At 32.1% G+C, this 9,405-nt stretch overlaps 2 non-coding genes across 2 annotated transcripts; both read left to right on the forward strand.

The window, feature by feature from the left end:
• Positions 1–1,813: 1,813 nt before the first annotated feature.
• Positions 1,814–1,887, forward strand: TRNAV-AAC (transfer RNA valine (anticodon AAC)). Its single transcript has one exon. It is a non-coding gene; the product is annotated as a tRNA-Val (tRNA).
• A 1,856-nt stretch (positions 1,888–3,743) lies between these two features.
• TRNAV-AAC (transfer RNA valine (anticodon AAC)) lies at positions 3,744–3,817 on the forward strand. Its single transcript has one exon. It is a non-coding gene; the product is annotated as a tRNA-Val (tRNA).
• Positions 3,818–9,405: the final 5,588 nt, after the last annotated feature.

Here is a 9,405-nt window from a genome sequence, read left to right on the forward strand (position 1 = left end):
CCCATGCGTGTCCCCACTCTTTGTCCCCCACGCGTGTCCCCACTCCACTTTTCCTTGTCCCTCACGCTTGCCCCCCATGCTTGTCCCCCACACTTTGTCCCCCACTCACAACCCCTAACTCTTTTCTTCCTCATCAAAAATGGACCAAAGGAGCCCCAAAACAGGGGAGAGCTCAATCCTTTTCTTCCTCTAAGAACAAGCAAGAAAAAGGCAGTCAAAAACCCAAAAAATGACCTCCAAAGCCACCCCATTTCAGCTCCAAAAATGAGCTGAAAACTGTCCATAAACCAGCCCTTGAACCACCTCAAAGCAAGCTGTAAAAACGTCCAAAAATAGTCCGAAAATCAGCCCCAAAATACCATCGTTTTTATCCCCGAAATCCAACCAAAACAGGGCCCAAAAACATTCGAAAATAGCAACTCAAATTGCTGCCTTTTTCGCTGAAAAACCAGTGCATAAACACCATGAAAACAGTCCCAAAACCAGTCCAAAATTCCAGCCTAAAATCCAACAAAAAACAGGCATGAAATCGCTTTGAAACCAACAGCTTTTCCTCCCCGAAATTCAGGAGATCCTAACCAAAATGGAATAGATCGAGTGAAGTTTTCTGAAAGTTCATTCGAGTTAGAAGTTTTCGGGTCAAGGTCCTGTTCTCGTTTTCGGTGCCGGCGCTTTGTCGGGCTTCGGTTCCTCTGCATTTTCGCTTGCTGAAGGTTTTCAATCAATTTTGGAAAAGAAATTCTCCAAGGTGCATTTCAATTCCATTATGTGTATTTAATCCACTAAATACCTCAAGCTTTGTTGTTTGATTGTTTGTCCAGTTAATGAATAGCTTTCTGCTTGTTTAAGCTTTCAAACGCATGTTTGTAGGGGTTTACTGGATGTTGATGGAATTTTGCTTCAACTACTAATGTTAATTGTTTACTGACCAATGACGTGAATATGCTGTTAGTTAATTTGATTTTTTAGAAGTTGAATAAGTTATGATTTATAATTGATTTGGGATTATTGTAGATGAAATTGTTTCAATAAGTTATTAACCGTGTACATGTACACGTGACATAATTTTAGCACACTAAATAAAACGGATTCACACATGATTCGTTTCAAATATAATTCTATATTTTAATAATTAAAAGAGAATAGATAAAACATGGTAACCAATAAATCACAGTTTATCCAAAATTTATTCAAGCCAAATTCTAGTCAATAAAGTGACCGTACTAGAACTACGGGACTCGGGGAATGCCTTACACCTTCTCCCCAGTCAATAGAATTCCTTACCCGGACTTTATTTTCGCAAACCAATAATAAAAGAGTCAAACCTTCCTTTGAATAGGGATTCAAATAAAAGGTGACTTGGAATACCGGCAAAAAATCAATTCCAAGTGGCGACTCTGTAAATAAAATAATTCCTATTTCAAAAAATTATCACTTTAATTGGAAAAACTCTTTAACCCACAATCCATAACACATATTTATCTTTGTGGGGTAGAAAAGGAGGTGTGACAACTTTTTAATCCTTTTTGACAACTACTGCAAAATTAGTGGAGAAGAACAATCTTCACAATTAATTTTACACTTCCTATGTTACCTTCACAAGAAGCTTTTATTGCCACATATGTAAATCGTTACTAGTTTCAAAAGTTGTGTAGACAAAACCCTATGATATGTTTACAATTATAAGTTTCAAAGGCTTTTATTTCTTTCTTAAATTGGAATGAAGGGTACTAATTACTAAATAACACATAAATATAACATTTTAGATTGTAAACACGGTACATTAGAAACTAAGGACAATAAGTAACAAACAGGTTTCGTGGTGTAGTTGGTTATCACGTCAGTCTAACACACTGAAGGTCTCCGGTTCGAGTCCGGGCGAAGCCACATTTTTCTTTTTCCGCTTTCTATTTTTAGGCAGATAACCGTTGAGATGAAATTCATTTTTTTTATGACTTTTTTTGTAGCTTTCCGCTATTCTTTGTAAAATTGAGGTCATTTCTTTTGACAACATGAAACATATTAAGAAAGAGAGTTGCAATGATCATAATCTCTCACTAAGTCTCTGTGCTTGTTAACACGATTTCTTTAATGTTTATACAAGTTGAGAGTTTGCTCATGTTGAGTATTAGAATGATTAGCAGAAATTGGAGAAGTGGATATTGAATTCCCATGATACTTATTGATGATTAGTAGCTCGAAGAAGATATTGGCAAAATCCTTGAAATAGATGGTGGAAAACCACATATCACTTCCACACATAGGAATCTCTTCTATTCCTCTTATCTTAGCTTGAATTCAGACCAACTAAGTTGTTTTTCCTCTGCTGATAATAGCCCACAACTTCTTTCGGCCTCATCTAAAGACGCGGCAGCTAAGGCAAAGACGCGGTCAATGAGTGCACCAAAACTAAGACCTCAGTATGATATGTCAAACTCAACAAAGAGGTACTCAAAAGGAACTAACTTGCAAAAAGGTTCTAATTTTTAAACCAACTTCACTAGCAAAGGCATGTATTCGGGTTCTAGTCGATTGGACAGACATGGAATGCCTGTTAGGGGAGATTCGGATGAGTTTAGCCGTGGTCTTTTGCACATATATTAAGATGATTCAAGTTCAAGTTTGCAGTTTGAGTTTCAAAATTGTTTAACATGCTAACATATATGTATCTAAGTCTAAATATTTAATGTCCTGAACCTGCATTTTCCTTTATATTAGTAATATAGTTACTGAACTGATGTGAATCACTTTTGTGTCTGATTTCCATTTAACTATAAAGGATGTAATTTCTCAGTTAACTGCATGCTTCTTCTTTTTTTTGTACTGTTGAATCCATAAATTAGTATAAGTCAACAATGTATATAAACTAGTTTCAAAATTAGTACTTAAGACACAAAAGGGTCTATTAGAAACAGTTTCTCTACGCTCACAAGATAAGGTAAGGTCTACGTACATTCTACCTTCCTCAAACTCCATTTGTAGTATTACACTGCATTTATTGTATTGTTGTTGTAGTAATACACGACTGAAACTTTATGCAAAAAATGAAAGAGATTAAATGGGAGGAAAGGAATGAAGAGAAAAATAGCAAAAAGCTAATAACATGTACTGGATAAATAAAAATCTTAGCCTGCGAGAAGTGTCACGTCACCTCTATATAAATAAGAATTATTGAGATATATACCCAATTTCTTCTTTCCAATTATGGACCCCATGTCCATTTGACTTCTAATTACAATCCAAAACAAAGAAATGGTGGCTGGTCAATAGACAAACATAAATGTAGTAGTTGTGGCTGCTAAAAAGTTGCATTCAAATGTTCTTGAATGCTTCCTGCAATTTATAGTCCTAATCTAGTGAAGACCTTTTACCTTTTTAAATTCTTTCTTCATTCCATTTTTTTTGTCTATCATTCTGTTTCAGTTTATGTGACACTAATTTCTAGTTTAGTCTACTCTAAAAAGAATGCTACATTTTATTTGGAAACAATTAATTTTACAATTTACGAAAAGTTTTTATTGCCACATAAATGTAGAATGCAGTATGACATTTAAGGCTACAAGTTTCAAAAAATTTGTAGCTACACAAACCCTATGGTATATTTAAAATTATAATTTCAAATGGTTTAAATTATTTCTTAAATGGAATAGAGTAGCACAATTATTAAGCAACACATAAATATAATATTTTAAGGTTATAGGCGATGATTACATAAAATCAAAACGGACAACTTGTGACAAACAGGTTTCGTGGTGTAGTTGGTTATCACGTCAGTCTAACACACTGAAGGTCTCCGGTTCGAGTCCGGGCGAAGCCATATTTTTCTTTTTCCGCTTTCTATTTTTTGGCAGATAACCGTGAGATGAAATTCATCTCTCTCTTCTCTTCTTTTTAAATGACTTCTTTTTGTACTTTAATGTATTTTCCACTATTCTTTGTAAAATTGAGGTAATTTCTTTTCCCAACATGAAACATATTAAGAAAGAGAATTGCAATGAACATAATCTCTCACGAAGTCTCTGTTTATACAAGTTGAGAGTTTGCCCATGTTGAGTATTAGAATGATTAGCAGAAATTGGAGAAGTTGATATTGAATTCCCATGATTACTATTGATGGTTTGTCGCTCGAAGATGATATATGTAACGGGATAATTGAAATCTCACGAAAAAGAAGTGAACACTTTGTTGAGGAACGAGACTTTAATATTTGTTTTTCTTCAAACTCTTAATCCGCTCTTGCTCGACGACTTTGCCGTAATTGGATATCAACGGGAGATATATAGATCGTAAAGCAGACAAGACATGTAGATATGTGTTCCTTCAATTGTGTTAGTTAAGGTTTGTCCATTAATATGCAATAATGCAGACAAGAACATCAAGAAAACTTGGGTAATATAAAATGCTAATTAAAACCCACAACAGACTAAACTTTGAACGTCAAGGGCGGATGTAGAAGGTCACTTAACCAAATAGTTTTGACTCATATTTTGTATATACTAATCTTAGGATACGCGTGTTGCGCGTGTACCATATTTCAATGAATAAAAATTTTAATTCTTTTTATAAATAATCTATTAAAACTTGTGCTAGAGTTATAAAATTAAAATTAACAAAAGTGTAAGTTTCTAAAAGTTATTGATCCTAATTAGCTAACTTTGAACTAAAAAAGAAACTCTCAGGACAAATATACAATTGTTATATTTCTATGATCAATAAGAAATGCCATATGAATTATTTCCAACATATTAGAAAAGACTAAATTACTATTGCAAAAGATATTATTCAACTACTACATTTTGATTAATCTACTCTTTCTTCGTTTTGGAGGAATTTTCTTTATCGAAAAATAAGAAGCTTATGTTGAAAAAATTCCTATACTTTGCACGAAATTAGTTACACCCCTAAACAAATTATTGCCTTAGTTACCTCGAAGTTGGCTAATTGACAGTTGTTACTCATGGACATTGATGTGGTAAAGTGCGTGGATATATACACTCTACTTTAGGCACGTGAAAGTGAAGAAAATTTAAAATCAACTTTCAGATGTTATATTTTTAATCATTAATATAATTGTTTATTTATTAGAATATAATTGTGCATTTCTTCTTGCTTCATCTTAATATGCAATGCATACTTTATCTAACTTTGTATTTTTAATATTCTTTTTTTCAAATACAATGGCTATTTGATCCAATTATATATTTTATTTTTTGGGGCCTGAATCTGTAAGAACTTAGCTGGAATTTACCGTAAATAAAATAGTTTTAGCTAAAATAATAAAGTAGTAATTGTGTATTATTTATTATTTTTCTTTAGATGCAAATGACTATTTATTGTAATTATATATTTTTATTTCCGGATCAAATCTATTAAAAAAATTGGCTAGAGTTTATTATTTTCTTGTTTAATTAAAAAGGTATAACCAAAATAATGGAGTTGCAATTATTTTTAAAAATCCATAACATTTTTCAAATGCTTAAAGCCACCTACTACGTCGTTTAAGTAAATAGAATAATTACTATAGTATATATTTTTATTTCTTTGACATACACACATTTTTGTTTTTCGTCCAAAATATTATTCTCACTTGGATAACAATTGTTATTTTATGGCAAAACACTTCTAGGGTCATTTAATGACTATTGTTTTGGAAGATTCAAAAAACTTAAGTTATAATTCTTACAAAAAAAATAATTCAAATATGAAAAGAATTTATATTTATATATAAGTAAAATCTTACTAGATATTAGATTCCTATGTATTAGGAGTTTTTACCTAACTTAAATAAGAAAAGATTTAATAGTCAAAATTAAATTAATTTAAAAGGCATAAATATTAAAAATAAATAATCAAATAATTATTTTGTCCAGTATGAACTCTATATTAAAAGGGTAAAAAAAGGTTTTAAAAAAACGGCGAACGATATTTCGCTAAGGACATTCGTGGTTATATATATGTTTGTGTAGTTTTATGTGATTTCATATGACTTTAATTGTACATGAACTATTTATTTTGTATGATAAAAATAAAAGTCTTTAAAATGTTAATTATTTATTTATTGTTGAGACAATTTTACGTGCTTAGTGTCTTGAATGAATTTTATATCTTCTCTATGGTGCTTCGTGATGATCTCATATAAATTATTTGCATCCTAAATGTTACATATATGGATTTAGTTCAATTAGTACATAAGGTAAAATATTGATAGATATTAAACTCTTAAATAGTAGGACTTCGTAAGGAAAGATACTATAGGTACGCGTTGCGTGTACCCGATATTAATGAATATACTATTTTAAAATATATAAAATATTATAAAATAATGTGATTGGATTGTAAAATAAAAGTTAAAAAAAGTATAAGCTACTAAAAAGACGAATGTTGATTGCGAAGAAATCTTGGCCATAGAAGTCCTCGGATACATAATTGTGATTTATGAGGACTTCTGGGAGAATATTTGATGAAAATTATTGATATATTTATGACGTAAGCAAACAAATTATAAGATTTTTCAAATAAAATAAATTTAAAAATTAAATCTTTTGGTCTTTTGGGAATAAAGATGTTGGCTTATAGCTCATAAAAAATTTGATAAGTGATAACATCTAAAATTTACTAATGTTGGCTTAATATTTTACAACAAAAAATTAAAGATATAGAAGTATCAGAAATTATTATTTGTTGAAATAATTAAAAAGATGATGACAATTCGTTAAGAATAAATTCCATCTATTAGTTGAATATATATTTTTATTAAAATTAGGACACCAACGATGATATCTTTCTTCTTTCATTGGTTAACAAAGCAAATAACACACATTAATTGTACACACATTTATGCTTGTGCAATTTTATGTGATTACATATGACTTTACTTGTACGTGAACTATTTACTTTGTATGATAAAAATAAAAGTCTTTAAAATGCGTAATTAATTATTTATTGTTGAGACAATTTTACGTGCTTAGTGTCTTGAATGAATTTTATATCTTCTCTATGGTGCTTCGTGATGATCTCATATAAATTAATTGCTAATCACGTTAAGCATCCTAAATGTATATGAATTTATTTTCAATTAATACATAAGGTAAAATATTGATAGATTTTAAACTCTTAAATAGTAGGACTTCGTACCTAGTTTAATAAGGAAAGATACTATAGGCAAAAATTTAGGTGATTTCAAAGTCCTAAATATTAGGAAAATGACTTGAATTACAATTTTATTGAATATGAAAGCTATTTTTGAAGGGTAAAAAAAGTGAACGACATTTCGGTAAGGGCCTTCGTGCTTTAAAATAGTATAAATGTTAAAAATTTCACTAATAAGTATACATAATAGATTACAAACTAATTAAATCAAATGGATTGTGATAGAATTTCGAGCTCGAACCCCATAATATTCAAATTATGGAACTACCGATGTTAAATGAGTAGCCATGGGTGAACGGTATAGTAATAACTATACAATGACAAAAGGATGAAAAGTCAAAATGTATTTCAACAAAATGCTAGTTTTAGAATTTTAGGAGGAAATAATGATCGATGAGGATTAAAAGAGGAGGCAATAATTCACAGAATAAGGCAAATTTCTCTATGTACTACCCAATTAATCTAACACAACACTTACCTCCTTTCATAATATATATCCAACTTGAACTAGGTGAGTGTAATCTCGGTCAATGAGCGCTAAACTCTTAACAACAACAACGACAGCAAACAGAATACAAATTGGGATTTGAGGAGGGTAGAGTGTACGCTAATCTTACTCCTACCTTGTGAGGGTAGAAAAGTTGTTCTCGATAAATCTTCGGCTCAAGGAAAGATGAGAAAGAAGCAATAGCATCAAGCAGTAACAACAACACGATAGCAAAAGAAACAACTCTGATTATGAAAAAGTTGTTGGAATATAAGATGGCCCTCTACATAATATCACAATGCACAAAAAGAAGATGAAGGAGAGGGAGAGAAACATAGAACACACTACTAATATATAGAAAGTTCCGCTCTTACAAAACAAGATTATGAATAAGCTTGTATATATGCTAAAGGATAATTCGATATTCAATACTACAAAAATGCCACATACTATGACCACTTGAGAACACAAAAGCATGAATGCATCAAGATAACCTAAGTTGCTCGGACATGGGTGCAGGTGTCCGATACGGGTGTGGATCTAGAGGTCGAATCCTTCAAAATGTAAATTCTAAGATTCGAGGATACAGATCCTAGTACGGATACTGGTGCAAGGATCCGGCTAAAAATAATTTTAAAAAAATAAAAATACAAAAATATGTCTAAATTATGAGAAGTTTTGTGAAATACTTACGTATAGCTTGTAAAGTGTGGATTGGCTCCAGATGTCAGGCTTTCAACTAGGGATAGAATTGCAAGGTAGGACATTGATACCAGCCCATTATGCTCTCTATGCAATGCAGCAAATGAAACAATGCAACATATATTCTTTGACTGTGTTGTAGCAGGGAAAATATGGCAGAATCTATTGCACTTACAAGGCATACAAAGAGCAAACATGAACTAGGAGGAGGTGAAGAAGTCGGCTATGCAATTTAGCAAAGGGAAAAGTAGTGGAGCAAGAATCTACAGAATATGTCTAGCAGCTGCAGTTTATCACTTATGGCAGGAGAGAAATAACAGGATCTTACAGAATCAATTTTGAAGCGGAGCCTTGGTATAACTGATAAAGTTGCTGCCATGTGACCAGGAGGTCACGGGTTCGAGCCGTGGAAACAGCCTCTTGCAGAAATATAGGGTAAGGCTGCGTACAATAGACCCTTGTGGTCCGGCCATTCCCCAAACCCCGCGCATAGCGCGAACTTAGTGCACCGGGCTGCCCTTTGTTTTTCAGAACTAGTGCAGAACAGAGGCAACTCTTATTAGATTGATCATACAAGAAGTGTACTATCAGGCTAACTTGGTACCTAAGGGCTAAGCTAGCAGTATACCTACCCAAACTGAACTTTTATCCTAGGTAATGCTAAAATGAGGAAATGAGGTAGCAGAGGATGTAGATGAGATGTACTTGTGAGGATCCATAACTTGTACTGGGGCTGGATCTCCAGTATAAGTGTAGGACTCACTTTCTCTGTGTAGGGCGTTTTTGTACATAAACAATTCTGGTAAATAAAATTCTTTAATTAACAAAGAAAAATATAACTTTATAAGAAAAGATTGTGCAAAAGAAATTACGTAAATCAATGTATTCTCCTATTTTTTTCACTTTCCTTTATTGAATCTGATACAACATTCACGTACAGAAACTTAGCTAACGAAGTTCAAGGGAAGGCAGTAACACTAAATAATTTGCTAGCTTAGATGCAGGTGCGTGTAATTTAGACAAATAATCCACTACAAAACATAGAGATTAAACTGAAAATTCGAACA

The sequence above is a fragment of the Nicotiana tabacum genome, chromosome 15, assembly GCF_000715075.1.
Source record: "Nicotiana tabacum cultivar K326 chromosome 15, ASM71507v2, whole genome shotgun sequence".
NCBI lineage: Eukaryota > Viridiplantae > Streptophyta > Magnoliopsida > Solanales > Solanaceae > Nicotiana > Nicotiana tabacum.